At 38.9% G+C, this 15,854-nt stretch overlaps 1 pseudogene; it reads right to left on the bottom strand.

Annotated features, from left to right (window-relative positions):
* Positions 1-827: 827 nt before the first annotated feature.
* LOC116582394 lies at positions 828-1,620 on the bottom strand (annotated as a pseudogene).
* Positions 1,621-15,854: the final 14,234 nt, after the last annotated feature.

Below are 15,854 nucleotides of genomic sequence, written 5' to 3' on the forward strand. Positions count from 1 at the left end.
TATTTCGTTGTCTAAATATATGTCTCCATAGACTTTTCCTGGTTGGACTATTTCTCAGACTTTCCTTGTTTTTGGTGACTTTGGTTAACGTTTTGAGGAGGATTTATCCAGTATTTTGTAGAAAGCCCAACCATTGAGATTTGTCTGATGTTTTCTCATGATTAGACAGGAGTTATGATATTTGGGAGCAAAATTTCAGAAGTAAAATAACATTTTCATCACATCATTTCAAGGCAACACACTATCTACCTGATTTATGATAGTTGAGGTTGACCTTGATCACCTGGCTAAAGTAGTGCTTGTTAGGATTCTAAATTTTAAAATGATTGTTCTCCCTCTGCTTTTCATACTGTCCTCTTTGTAAAGACATCAATATGTGCAACCTTCACTTAAGGAGTGAAGGTTCTTTTCTTTTAGTATCTATACAATTTATTTGTAATTCCTGTGCATGAGAGGCTATCTCTTGTCCCCCATCTATTAACTTATTCAGTCAGTTATTTATATCACTATGGACTCATGAATATTTACTTTATACTTTGGGTTAAATTCCAATATTATTTTATTTTGTTGCCTAAATTATTCCAGCTTTGGCCATTGAGAAGTATTTCTGTTGGCTCCTGTGTCATTTTGACATGTTCCATCATAGTGGGATTTTGTTGTTTCGTTTTCAGCACTTCTTTTTTAAAGGGTAAAATTAATATTTTATTGTCACTTATAATAAGATGGCAGTTGAGTATATGGTCTTCATTTGACCTTTCCTTTTTGTAAATAAACAAAATGATAAATTTTAAATAGCCAATGGCTCGTTACATTTTCAGAGAATGTAATTAGGTTAATTCATTATTGGTGGCTTCAAGTTTTCCCTCATTAGCACCAGAAAATTCACTCACATTTTGTCCCTTAAAAAAAAAACTGGGGGGCACCTGGGTGTCTCAGTGGGTTAAGCCTCTGCCTTCGGCTCGGGTCATGGTCCCAGGGTCCTGGGATCGAGCCCTACATCCAGCTCTCTGCTCAGTAGGGAGCCTGCTTCCTCCTCTCTTTCTGACTGCTGCTCTGCCTATTTCTGATCTCTCTCTCTATCAAATAAATAAATAAAATCTTAAAAAAAAAACTGGAAGGGTGGGGTGCCTGGGTGGCTCAGTGGGTTAAGCATCTGACTCTTGATTTTGGCTCCGGTCATGATCTCAAGGTTGTGAAATGGAGCCCTGTGACAAACCCTGTGCTGAGTGTGGAGTCTGTGTTAAGATACTCTCTTTCCCTCTGCCCCTACCCCACCCCCTCCCTCTTTAAAAACAAAACAAAACAACAGAAAACTGGAAGGTTGGCATGCATTTGACTTCACATTCTGAAGCAGCATCCTGACAGTCATACACATCTACTTCAAGGGATACCACATTGGAATACTTCGAAGAGAGAGAATGAAAGAAAGGCTTTTCAAGGCTCATACCATGTGGCTGAGATGTCAACTACAACTAGTTTATCTCTTGCACTGTTCAAGGCTTATGGAAAATCATACTTGCTCTTTATTGGCTTCACCACTTTGGCAGTTGGAGTCCGCCAAATAATGGTAAGGACTGATGAATGTGGATCCAAAAATGCCAGACAGATCTTGCAAAGCATACAGCCTGCCTTCTCTTTATAGAAACTAGCACTTATTTAAAAAAAACCAATTATTTATGTATTTGACTTTTTATTTGAATATAGCTGACACACAAACAGATGGTTGCCAGAGGAAAGGGGGCCTAGAGGATGGACAAAATGGGTGAAGAGATGTGGGAGATACCCACTTCAAGTTATGAAATGAATAAGCCACAGGAAGAAGAGGCACAGCATTGGGAATATAGTCAATAACATTGTTAGGGTGTTTTGTAGGGACTGATGGTAGCTAAACTTGTGCTGACCACAGTATAACATACAGACTTGCCGAAACACTATGTTGTACACCCAAAGCCAATGCTTTTGGCATTTCTTTATTTTCTGGTCCTACAAGATACTTGGCTTATCTTGTATATTTCTTAACCCAGTCCTAGAAGCAGCTGTTTCTCCAAGGATTTCTTGGTTCTTTTTATTGGAGAAAGGTATTAGGAACCAAGATCTAGGTGCTAGGTATGCTTGCTGTAGTATACTTTTATTAGTTGCAATTTTACATCTGTTTGATTATTTAATGAATGTCTTTCTCATCCACAAGGTGTTCTAGTACAGTAGGGACTGAGTATGCTTTCGCTTCTGTTATGTTCCCAGTGCCAAGCACAGGCTCTGTCACATAATATGCATTTAATAAATACTTTCTAGATGAAATAGTGTTTATATTTCATGGAAATGTCATCCTTATTTTCATCCAGGACAGATATATCAGAGTAATCTAAGTCTCCATCATCCTTTTCAGTCTTCATTTCCAATCATTAAGTCCTGATAATTTCTAGAATGCATTTTCTAATTTTCACTTTAGCACTGCATTGATTCAAGTGCTTATTTCTTATCTACAGACAACAATAGCATCCCATGTAGTATCCATACTTCCAGTTCAATCTATAATTCATATTGGTAGAAACGGACAAACTCCTTCTAGAATTTATATGAGAATATGAAGGACCTGGAAAATGTGAAGCAATACTGAAAAATATAAGCAAAGTTGAAGGATTAACCTTTACCTGACTTCAAGCTTTTCTCTAAAGCTATATTAATCAAGATAGTGTGTTACTGGCATAAGTATTGACCAATATAACACTGTGACAGAATAAAGATCTCAGAATAGACGTTTATACAGTCATTTTATTTTTAACAAAGGTGCCAAAGCAACATAATGAAAAAGGAAAAATGTTTTTAACAAAAGGAATTTAAGTAACTGTTCATCCATATGAACAAATGAACTTTGAACCTAGCCTCATACCATACACAAAAACTAATTTAGCATGGATCAGGGACCGACACATACAGTGAAATGACATAAACCTTTTAAAGGAAATTATAGAAGAATATTTTTTCCACTTGGAAGTAGTCAGTTTCTTAGACAGGATATAGAAACCAGAAACAATGAGAGAAATTAATAGATTGGACTTCATAAAATTTTAAAACTTCTGTTTATCAAATGACACCACTAACAAAATGAATGGGCAAAATGTATACTGGAGGAAATTATTTTTAAAAACTTATATTTGATAAGGGACTGGCATTCAGGATATGTAAAGAGCTTCTATAACTCTATAATAAAAAGACAAACAAAAATGGGCAAAAACGGGGGGAGGAGTCAAGATGGCAGAGAAGTAGCAGGCTGAGACTACATCAGGCAGCAGGAGATCAGCTAGATAGCTTATCAAACCATTGCAAACACCTGCAAATCCAATGAGAGATTGAAGAGAAGAAGAACAGCAATTCTAGAAACAGAAAATCAACTACTTTCTGAAAGGTACGACCAGTGGAGAAGTGAATCCAAAGTGACAGGAAGATAGACCGTGGGGGGAGTGGCCGGCAAACGGCAGAGCAATGGAGCACAAAAACAGACTTTTAAAAGTATGCTCCACTGAGGGACATAGCTCCTGAGGCTAAACCGGGGTGAAGCTCACGCGGGGCCAGCAGGGCCCTATGTCCCACAGGGTCACAGAAGGATTGGGGGTGTCTGAGTGTTGCAGAGCTCACAGGTATTAGACTGGGGAAGCCGGCTACAGAAACAGAACCGAGGAGTGAGCTCTCAGCTCGGGTTTACCTTGAACCGATCGCAGGCTGGGTGAGCTTGGAGAGCGGCCAAAGGCCAGGGAGATGGGAGTGATTGGGCTCTTTTCTCTGAGGGTGCACTGAGGGGTTGGGTCCTGAGCTCTAAGCTCCTCTGGGCCGGAGACTGGGAGGCCGCCATTTTCATTCCCGTCCTCCGGAACTCTACAGAAAGCATTCAGGGGACAAAAGCTCCCCAAAGCGAACCCAAGCAGATTATTCAGCCCGGCCCCTGGTAAGGACAGGGCAATTCCACCTCAGGCAAAGACACTTGAGAATCACTACAACAGGCCCCTCCCCCAGAAGATCAACAAAAATTCCAGCCAAGGATTTTGGCTTCCACCTACCAAGGGGAGCAGCAGAATTCCAGTGGAGGAGAAAGCAAAGAAAGAACTAATGGCTTTCTCCCCATGATTCTTTAGACTTGTGGTTAATTTAATTTTTTAAAATTTAGTTTTTTTCTTCTGCTATTTTTTTTAACTTTTACCCTTTTCTTTCTTAATGTTTTTTAAACTAGTTTATCTAATATATATATATATATTTTTTTTTCTTTTCTATATTTTTTCTTTATTTGTTTTTTTTTTAATTTTTTTTTCCTGAACTTCTTTTTATCCCCTTTCTCCCTCCCACGATTTGGGGTTTCTTCTGACTTGGTTAAAGCGCATTTTCCTGGGGTCTTTGCCACCCTTTCAGTATTTTATTTGCTCCTTCATATACTCTTATCTGGACAAAATGACAAGGTGGAAAAACTCACCACAAAAAAAAAGAACAAGAGGCAGTACCAAAGGCTAGGGATCTAATCAATACAGACATTGGTAACATGTCAGATCTAGAGTTCAGAATGACGATTCTCAAGGTTCTGGCTGGGCTCAAAAAAGGCGTGGAAGATATTAGAGAAACCCTCTTGGGAAGATAAAAGCCCTTTCTGGAGAAATAAAAGAACTAAAATCTAACCAAATTAAAATTAAAAAAGCTATTAATGAGGTGCAATAAAAAATGGAGGCTCTTACTATTAGGATAAATGAGGCAGAAGGAAGAATTAGTGATATAGAAGACCAAATGACAGAGAATAAAGAAGCTGAACAAAAGAGGGACAAACAGCTACTGGACCACAAGGTGAGAATTCGAGAGATAAGTGATACAATAAGATGAAATTAGAATAATTAGAATTATTATAGAGGGCACGGATTGCATGGAGCACAGGGTGTGGTGCAAAAATAATGAATACTGTTATGCTGGAAATAAAATAAAATAAAATAAAATAAAATAAAATAACACATTTAAGAATTAGAATTAGAATAATTGGGATTCCAGAAGAAGAAGAAAGAGAGAGGGGAGCAGAAGGTATATTAGAGAGAATTATTGTAGAGAATTTCCCTAATATGGCAAAGGGAACAAGCATCAAAATCCAGGAGGTACAGAGAACCCCCCTCAAAATCAACAAGAATAGGTCCACACCCCATCACCTAATAGTAAAATTTACAAGTCTTAGCAACAAAGAGAAAATCCTGAAAGCAGCCCAGGAAAAGAAGTCTGTAACATACAAGGGTAAAAATATTAGATTGGCAGCAGACTTATCCACAGAGACCTGGCAGGCCAGAAAGAGCTGGCATGATATATTCAGAGCACTAAACGAGAAAAACATGCAGCCAAGAATACTATATCCAGCTAGGCTATCATTGAAAATAAAAGGAGAGATAAAAAGCTTCCAGGACAAACAAAAACTGAAAGAATTTGCAAACACCAAACCAGCTCTACAGGAAATATTGAAAGGGGTCTTCTAACCAAAGAGAGAGCCTAAAAGTAGTAGATTGGAAAGGAACAGAGACAAAATACAGTAACAGTCACCTTACAAGCAATACAATGGCACTAAATTCATATCTTTCACTAGTTACCCTGAATGTTAATGGGCTAAGTGCCCCAATCAAAAGACACAGGGTATCAGAATGGATTAAAAAAAATCAAAACCCATCAATATATTGCCTACAAAAACACATTTTAGATCCTAAGACACCTCCAGATTTAGTGAGGGGGTGGAAAACAATTTACCATGCTAATGGACATCAGAAGAAAGCTGGGATGGCAATCTTTATATCAGATAAATTAGATTTTAAGCCAAAGATTATAATAAGAGATGAGGAAGGCCACTATATCATACTCAAAGGGTCTGTCCAACAAGAAAATCTAACAATTTTAAATATCTATGCCCCTAACATGGGAGCAGCCGACTATATAAACCAATTAATAACAAAATCAAAGAAACACATCGACAATAATACAATAATAGTAGGGGACTTTAACACTCCTCTCACTGAAATAGATCATCCAAGCAAAAGATCAACAAGGAAATAAAGGCCTTAAATGACACACTGGACCAGATGGACATCACAGATATATTCAGAACATTTCATCCCAAAGCAACAGAATGCACATTCTTCTCTAGGGCACATGGAACATTCTCCAGAAGAGATCACATCCTGGTCCTAAATCAGATCTCAACCGGTATGAAAAGATTGGGACCATTCCCATATTTCAGACCACAATGCTCTGAAGCTGGAACTCAATCACAAGAGGAAATTTGAAAAGAACCCAAATACATGGAGACTAAACAGGATCCTTCTAAAGAATGAATGGGTCAACCAGGAAATTAAAGCGGAATTGAAAAAATTCATGGAAACAGATGATAATGAAAACACAACGGTTCAAAATCTGTGGGACACAGCAAAGGCAGTCCTGAGAGGAAAATATATAGCAGTACAAACCTTTCTCAAGAAACAAGAAAGGTCTCAAATACACAACCTAACCCTACACCTAAAGGAGCTGGAAAAAGAACAAGAAAGAAACCCTAAATCCAGCAGGAGAAGAGAAATCATAAAGATCAGAGCAGAAATCAATGAAATAGAAACAACAACAACAAAAACAAACAATAGATCAAATCAATGAAACTAGGAGCTGGTTCTTTGAAAGAATTAATAAGATTGATAAACTCCTGGCCAGACTTATCAAAAAGAAAAGAGAAAGGACCCAAATAAATAAAATCATGAATGAAAGAGGAGAGATCACAACTAACACCAAAGAAATACAAACAATTATAATAACATACTATGAGCAACTCTACGCGAACAAATTGGACAATCTGGAAGAAATGGATGCATTCCTAGAGACATATAAACTACCACAACTGAACCAGGAAGAAATAGAAAATCTGAACAAACCCATAACCAGTAAGGAGATTGAAACAGTCATCAAAAATCTCCAAACAAACAAAAGCCCAGGGCCAGATGGCTTCCCAGGGGAATTCTACCAAACATTTAAAGAAGAACTAATTCCTATTCTCCTGAAACTGCTCCAAAAAATAGAAATGGAAGGAAAACCTCCAAACTCATTTCATGAAGCCAGCATCACCTTGGTCCCAAAACCAGAAAAGGATCCCATCAAGAAAGAGAATTACAGACCAATATCCTTGATTAACACAGATACGAAAATTCTCACCAAAATACTATCCAATAGGATTCAACAGTACATTAAAAGGATTATTCACCACGACCAAGTGGTATTTATTCCAGGGCTGCAAGGTTGGTTCAACATCCGCAAATCAATCAATGTGATACAACACATTAATAAAAAAAAGAACAAGAACCATATGATACTCTCAATAGATGCTGAAAAAGCATTTGACAACGTACAGCATCCCTTCCTGATCAAAACTCTTCAAAGTGTAGGGATAGAGGCCACATACCTCAATATCATCAAAGCCATCTATGAACAACCCACCGCAAATATAATTCTCAATGGAGAAAAACTGAAAGCTCTTCCGCTAAGGTCAGGAACACGGCAGGGATGTCCATTATCACCTCTGCTATTCAACATAGTACTAGAAGTCCTAGCCTCAGCAATCAGACAACAAAAAGAAATTAAAAGATCCAAATTAGCAAAGAAGAAGTCAAACTATCACTCTTTGCAGATATGATACTATATGTGGAAAACCCAAAAGACTCCACTCCAAAACTGCTAGAACTTGTATAGGAATTCAGTAAAGTGTCAGGATATAAAATCAATGCACAGAAATCAGTTGCATTTCTCTACACTAACAACAAGACAGAAGAAAGAGAAATTAAGGAGTCAATCCCATTTACGATTGCACCCCAAACTATAAGATATCTAGGAATAAACCTAACCAAAGAGGATAAGAATTTATACTCAGAAAACTATAAAGTACTCATGAAAGAAATTGAGGAAGACACAAAGAAATGAAAAATGTTCCATGTTCCTGAATTGGAAGAACAAATATTGTGAAAATGTCTATGCTCCTAAAGCAATCTACACATTTAATGCAATTCCTATCAAAGTACCATCCATCTTCTTCAAAGAAGTGGAACAAATAACCCTAAAATTTATATGGAACCAGAAAAGACCTCGAATAGCCAAAGGAATATTGAAAAAGAAAGCCAAAGTTGGTGGCATCACAATTCCGGACTTCAAGCTCTACTACAAAGCTGTCATCATCAATACAGCATGGTACTGGCACAGAAACAGACACATAGATCGATGGAACAGAATAAAGAGCCCAGAAATAGACCCTCAACTCTATGGTCAACTAATCTTTGACAAAGCAGGAAAGAATGTCCAATGGAAAAAAGACAGCCTCTTCAATAAATGGTGTTGGGAAAATTGGATGGCCACATGCAGGGAAAATGAAATTGGACCATTTCCTTAACACCACACATGAAAATAGATTCAAAATGGATGAAGGACCTCAATGTGAGAAAGGAATCCATCAAAATCCTTGAGGAGAACACAGGCAGCAACTTCTTTGACCTCAGCCGCAGCAACATCTTCCTAGGAACATTGCCAAAGGCAAGAGAAGCAAGGGCAAATATCAACTATTGGGATTTCATCAAGATCGAAAGCTTTTGCACAGCAAAGGAAACAGTTAACAAAATCAAAAGACAACTGACAGAATGGGAGAAGATATTTGCAAACGACATATCAGATAAAGGGCTAGTGTCAAAAATCTATAAAGAACTTAGCAAACTCAACACCCAAAGAACAAAGAATTCAATCAAGAAATGGGCAGAAGACATGAACGACATTTCTGCAAAGAAGACATCCGGATGGCCAACAGACACATGAAAGAGTGCTCCACATCACTCGGTATCAGGGAAATACAAATCAAAACCACAATGAGATACCACCTCACACCGGTCAGAATGGCTAAAATTAACAAGTCAGGAAATGACAGATGCTGGCAAGGATGCAGAGAAAGGGGAACCCTCCTACACTGTTGGTGGGAATGCAAGCTGGTGCAGCCACTCTGCAAAACAGCATGGAGGTTCCCCAAAAAGTTGAAAATAGAACTACCCTATGACCCAGCAATTGCACTACTGGGTATTTACCCTAATGATACATACGTAGTGATCCGAAGGGGCATTTGCACCCGAATGTTTATAGCAGCAATGTCTACAATAGCCAAACTATGGAAAGAACCTAGATGTCCATCAATAGATGAATGGATCAAGAAGATGTGGTATATATACACAATGGAATACTATGCAGCCATCAAAAGAAATGAAATCTTGCCATTTGTGATGACGTGGATGGAATTAGAGAGTATCATGCTTAATGAAATAAGTCAATCTCCCTGATATGAGGAAGTGGAGATGCAACGTTGGGGGTTAGGGGGATAGGAGAAGAATAAATGAAACAAGATGGGATCGGGAGAGAGACAAAGCATAAGTGACTGTTAATCTCACAAAACAAACTGAGGGTTGCTGGGGGGAGGGGGGTCAGGAGAGGGTGGTGGGGTTCTGGACATTGGGGAGGGTATTGCTATGGTGAGTGCTGTGAAGTGTGTAAACCTGGGATTCACAGGCCTGTACCCCTTGGGATAAAAATACATTATATGTTTATTTAAAAAAATACAAAAATACAAAAAATGGGCAAAAATATTTGAACAAATACTTTACAAAAGATATACAAATGGCCAATAAGCACTTGAAAAATTGCTTACATCATTATTCATCTTGGAAATGAAAATGAAAAGCACAATGAGACACCACTACACACTCACCAGAATAGTTAAAAATGAAATGACTGACAATACTAGATATTGATGAGGATGTGGAAAAATGAACTGTCACACATTTTTGGTAAGAATGTAAAATTATATAATCACTTTGGTAAAGGGTCTGATAGTTTCTTATAAAACTCAGCACGCACTTACCCTGTGACCTAAACATTCAACTCCTAGGTATTTATGCAAGAGCCATGAAAATACATACCTATAAAAAGAATCACACAAGAATATTCATAGCAGCTTTATAAATAATAGCTTACTACTGGAAACAACCCAGACATCCATCAATGTAACAACATTAAACTAGATAGACAAATATGCACAAAATGGATACACAAAAGGGATTAACAAACTGTGGCATATTCATCCAATAGAGCACTGCTTAGCAATAAAAAATAATTACTGACTCATGCAACATCCTTGATGAATACCAAAAGCATCACCTTGAATGAAATAATCTAGATACAAAAGACTCTACATTGTTGTTCAGATTCAAATTTCTGCTTTCTCCAGATGACACTGTAAAAGAGAATAATACTAGATTATGGCTTGCTGTTTTCTTTTTATCTTCCCTTCCCTTCCATTCCCTTCTTTTCCTTTCCTTCTTCCTTTTCTGTCTTCTACATGACAAGATCTAAGTCAGTTTTCCCCCTGAATTTTTATCTATTTATCTCAGCATATTTTTTTAAAGATTTTATTTATTTATTTTAGAGAGAGAGTGAGGGAGAGCATGAGCAGGGAGAGAGGCAGAGGGAGAGGGAAGAGAAGTAGACTCCCTGCTGAGCAGGTAGCCCCATGTGGGGCTTGATTCCAAGACCCTGGGATCATGACCAGAGCTGAAGGCAGATGCTTAACTGACTGAGTCACCCATTAGCTGCTATCTCAACATATTTATATTCTAATTTGAGATGTCTACTTTATTTTTTTATTATGGTATGTTAGTCACCATATAGTACATCATTAGTTTTTGATGTAATGTTCCAAGATTCGTCGTTTGCATATAACACACAGTTCTCCATGCAATACTCTCCTTCCTTAATATCCAGTACCGGCTAACCCATCTCCCCACCCTCCTCCCCTCTAAAACCCTTCATTTGTTTCCTTTATTATATACTAATTTATATTTGAGCCTGCTTTATATCTATTATCTACACTAGTCTTTTGTGTCATGTCTCATAATGATTGTGACTTCAAAATATATTTTATTATCTGTTAGATCAAGTGTCCCCTTATTTGTTTTTAAAATATATTTTTAGTGGGGCGCCTGGGTGGCTCAGTGGGTTAAAGCCTCTGCCTTCAGCTCAGGTCATGATCCCAGGATCCTGGGATCGAGCCCCACATCGGGCTCTCTGCTTGGCAGGGAGCCTGCTTCCTCCTCTCTCTGCCTGCCTCTCTGCCTATTGTGATCTCTGTCTGTCAAATGAATAAATAAAATCTTTAAAAAAAAATAAAATATATTTTTAGCTATATCAGTTGTTTATATTCCTGATCAGCTTTAGAATTATCCTGTCTAGGTTCTTAAAAATCCAGTTAGGATTATATTAAATATATAGATTGATTTGCGGAGAGTTGATATTTCTTTGATAACAAGGATAATGAGGTTTCACATATAGGAATAAGCTCTCTTTCTGCATTTGTTATACATAAGCAATGAATCTTGGAACACTACATCAAAAACTAATGATGTACTATATGGTGACTAACATAACATACATAATTTTTTAAAAATATCTCCTTAAATGGTGATAGAATTTTATAGTGTTTGTCATATAAGTAAAATTTGAAATGGCCAATGAGGCAGAGATATAGGAAGACAGGGTCTGACCACTAGTCCCAAGCTCCTCACTGAGCAGAGAGCTAGCCTGCGAATAACAAAACACAAGGATCCTTCTCTCTCTCCCCATGTGGTACCATTCCCTCCCTTCTGGTTGAGCCCCATTGGCTGGTAGGACATTCACTAGTCATTTGTATACTCTTTCTTCATCTTTATTCCAGAAATTCATTTGGGGAAGAGGGAAATGTTCTATAGCTGCATTATCCAGTATTGTAGCCACTATTGAACAATGTTGATCTAGAACATTGATTTCTAGGTAAGCTTGGGATTTGGGAGGTCGTATGAAGATTTTGATTAATCATATGAGCACTTGGGCCACCAAATATACAGCAACAGGATTTTCTTAATTGTCTTTGGTCCCAATCCCCATATGTACTAATTCCATTTATGGACAGGTTCTTCTTGACCTCTCTTGTGGGCTATAACCTCTATAGCCAGAGGTTATAGCTCTGGAGCAATCCCAGCTTAGAGAATTCTGATGACTCTTTAGACAGAGTTCGCTAGCCTCCTTAGTTTCACTTATAGTCTCTTGTCAGACCTTGGTGCTGCAAGCCAAGGATTTAGATAACTTGTTTTGCTGTAACCCTCTAACCCCTACATGGAAGAGTAAGCATAGACTTATCTAGGCCTCTCCACTGTCACTGCCACATAGGCTGACTGGAAAAATGGGAAGAACATCTAAAGCTGAGGTAGAGGTCTGCACACTGACATCTGGGTTAAGGCGCGGATTGGGAAAAGTATACTGCTGCAAGTAATGAGTGATGGGGTCCAGCCAGCAGTTAATGCCATGAGTCACAGAGCCAACAGAGCCAGAGCCAAGCCACAGGCCAGGAATGACCCACTCAGGTTCTGGGATCAGGCAGCCATTGCATAGACTTAGCCAGGAAGATAGCAGGGGAGGCTAGAAACATAAAGCAGTAAGGAAAGGAAAGGATGCTGACAAATACCAATCTTCCAGTCATCCGGAGTCACTCCAAACAGGATGGGTCATTTGTTCTAGAGAAGGGCTTTTTCTAGAAGGGCCTTCTAGAGAAGGGCCAAAAGCCAGATGAGTGGCTGAGGCAGGAGAGGAACCATAAACAGCAAAATCAAGAGGAGGTAGACCACTGATGAGGGATAAAGGCTTCTTTGGGTTTGGGCTAGAGATATAGGGTTCTTGGTATGGACCTCTGGCTAGACAGAGGCAGATTTGTGGGGAGAGTGGTGCAGAGATAAGATTTTTTGGAGAATCCATGTCAATCCAAAATGGGATTTGAAGCCCGTTTTGATGCTTCTTTGAAACCGAGTCCCAGAATGGTCACAGTAGAAATTCCAGGTAAGATTGTAAGGACTCAAGGAGTCTCAGATTAGTCTATTGACAATTTGGGAATGACAAAGGAGTCTCTGAGTTCTGTGAAATCCTCTAGAACCTGGGGTCATTCCTAGAACTCTTCCATTCTGCTGTTCTAAGGCCACTATTTGTTTCCATTCCTCCTCTTGCTCCTTTGGGTTTCTCTCCTTCATTTGGGCAATGATCTGAGAGTCTTCCTGGCTCCCACTTTCATTTCTCCCGCCCCAAAGAAGTCTCAGGCCTTTTGTACTAGGGACTTCTGGGAAATGTTCTGAAATCATCCAAAGGTCTCCTGTAATACCTTTTGTCTCTGGTCTTCATCTCCTCCCTTTCCCCTAACTTCTGTATTACAGTGTCCAGAATCCCATGGCTTGGAATTCCTTTTTTTTTGTTCCTGGGGTAGGGAAAGCTCATCACACTTTCCAGTTTTCAGTAGTTCTCCATTCCTTGGATCTGCAGGTTCCTGCCTCCAAAGACTTCTTTCCAGGGTTCAATCCAAACAAAAATAGATGTCTATCTCCCAATCAGACTTAAGTGAATCTTTCCCACTTCAGGAGCTGCAGACCAAGCACCCCCCTAGTCCCAGAGTCCTTATTTCCACTCCATAGGAAAAAACTCTCAATTGGGAATTTGCTACAAGGAGCCTAGAGCAGAGGTACAGTAGAGGACTCTGATGTAGCATCTGATTTCACAGCACATATGGAAAAAAATTTTCATATGCTTGTTTAGAAATCTGCTTATGTTCTTTAAATATTCTCTTAAACATTCAATTCTGGTATAATTAAGTTTTCCAAGTTCAAATTGTAACAGAAAACAATTTGAGTAGTAGTGATTTCTAAGGGACCATCATATGTTACGGTGGCCCCATATATATAAGGGACCAACACATATTATGAATACCATAGTCTCTGGCTTGAGGGCAAGGATCTCAGGTTTGGAGAAGGAATGTTTAATCCCTCCTGTTTGGGGAAAAGATAATCACAAGGTTTCATGCTGGGAAGCAGCCCATATGTGGCCATATTTCTTTTCCTTTTGGATTCTCTCAGATTCCTTGGAAACAAATGCAGAAATACTGTGATGAGAAGAAAATTACATTTGTGATTAATGACTTCAGTAGAGGGCTATTAGGGAAGAGCCATAAGAATGATTTCGTCAATATCACAATTCATGACCGGAGAGGGTTGTGTCAAAGGTGAGATGACCAAGTCATTCTTCTTCCATATATTCTTTGCTTGAGATAGTCAACAGTCAACCCTGACATTGAAACCACAGATTAAAGCAAGGGAAAGAGAAAGGAAATACTAGGTTGATCATTTTAGGCTTAGCAAGAGAGTTTCTTTAAAGTTTTTAGGGACTTGTATTTCTCTAAACCTTGCTCTAATTGTGTATCCCATTTAGTCATTCTATTTTATTTTGATACCCAGCTGTATTAATGAAGTGGTCTCCTTGTTATGTTAAAAGTGAGTAGTAAATCTTATTAAATATATTCATTTAATCATTCCCAAAAAGAATCTAGCTGTTTTTACCAGAAGGACATGACCAAGGCTCTGATATTTGCTACCTGGTGACTGTTCTAATTGTAGGATAATTCTAGAGGAGGAATAGTTATGTTAAAGTCTGACTATACAACTTCACATTTGTAAAATACTGGTGATTCCCCAGTATGTTTGATGAACCTGGAGCCTACTTAAAATCCCTTGCGATGGTGATCTGTGGGTAACAAATCACGGTGAGACTTCTAACCCAGAGAATGTCAGATAGTTCATTTGCCACATTTCTGCATTTTGGGGGATTATTGGTGTGCCTGGTTTTTCCTTGGAGAGTGGCCCCTTACTGATAAACCACATATGGTCTTAGAGGTCACAGAGAGAAGAGAGACAATAAATTATTCTCTAATTGACTAAAACCAACAAGTCCGACCTTTTCTGAACAAAGCTATGAATCCTTAGATAATGATAGCCATTTGGCAGATTATCATTGTCAGGTTTATAAAGGGCTGATATACCTAGATGGAATAACTCCCCAATACTAAAAAGATGGAGAAATTGTGCTCAAAGACACTGCTAGGCCTACCTACGCATATTAGCAGAGATCTGGCTACTAATGTGTATTTTCTGGAGAAGGGGAAAGTAGCTGACAAGGTGGCCATGGTTGGAAAATTGTCAAAAGTCAAAGGCTAGGTAGGTCTATAGGCATTAAAATTAACATAAGAGTACTAGAATTCCAAAATGATCAGGAGGTGGGCTGGGGGAAGAGAAGCCACAAAAGAGGAGAAAAATATTCAAGGGAGGGTGAGGATCATAAAAATCAATAGGGTATTCCCAGAGTGCACATGGCCTTCTACCTTCTAGCAGAGGGCTGTCTGGCTGAGGCAGAGCTTGGTCTTCCTGGGACCCTGGGGAGACCTATTATAGAGAGAGCTGCTCTGGTCTGAAGAGGACATGGCCAACCACCTCTTTTGGCTACTGTCAACTCTGCTTAGGATGGGAACAAGCCAAGCTGAAGTTCCCTGGAGTAAGTCTCATCAAAGAAGATTTTTTTTTTTAACTTACATTTCTCAGAGCACTGAGAAATGAGGCCAAGTCAGGCCAGGGAAATTGGAAGATGCTGGCCACAAGTCCCTCCCATTTCTTGTGGAACAAAGTCCAAACTCCTTAAGTACCCGAGGCACTCCATGAACGGCTTCCAATCTACCTCTCTAGATTCATCTGTCACCTCTCCCATCACAAACCACTCTCTTTAGTCACGTATATTGACTTGCTCTTCCCCAAACTCATGCCCCTCCCTGCTACTATGCTTTTGGTCAATCTTTTTTTTTTTTTTTTTAATCTCTCTGACAACTACACCTACCCTTCACACATCACTCACCTTCTTATCCTTCAAAGCCCAGTCCAAATGCCACTTCT

The sequence above is a fragment of the Mustela erminea genome, chromosome X (assembly GCF_009829155.1).
Source record: "Mustela erminea isolate mMusErm1 chromosome X, mMusErm1.Pri, whole genome shotgun sequence".
In the NCBI taxonomy this organism is placed as follows: Eukaryota; Metazoa; Chordata; class Mammalia; order Carnivora; family Mustelidae; genus Mustela; species Mustela erminea.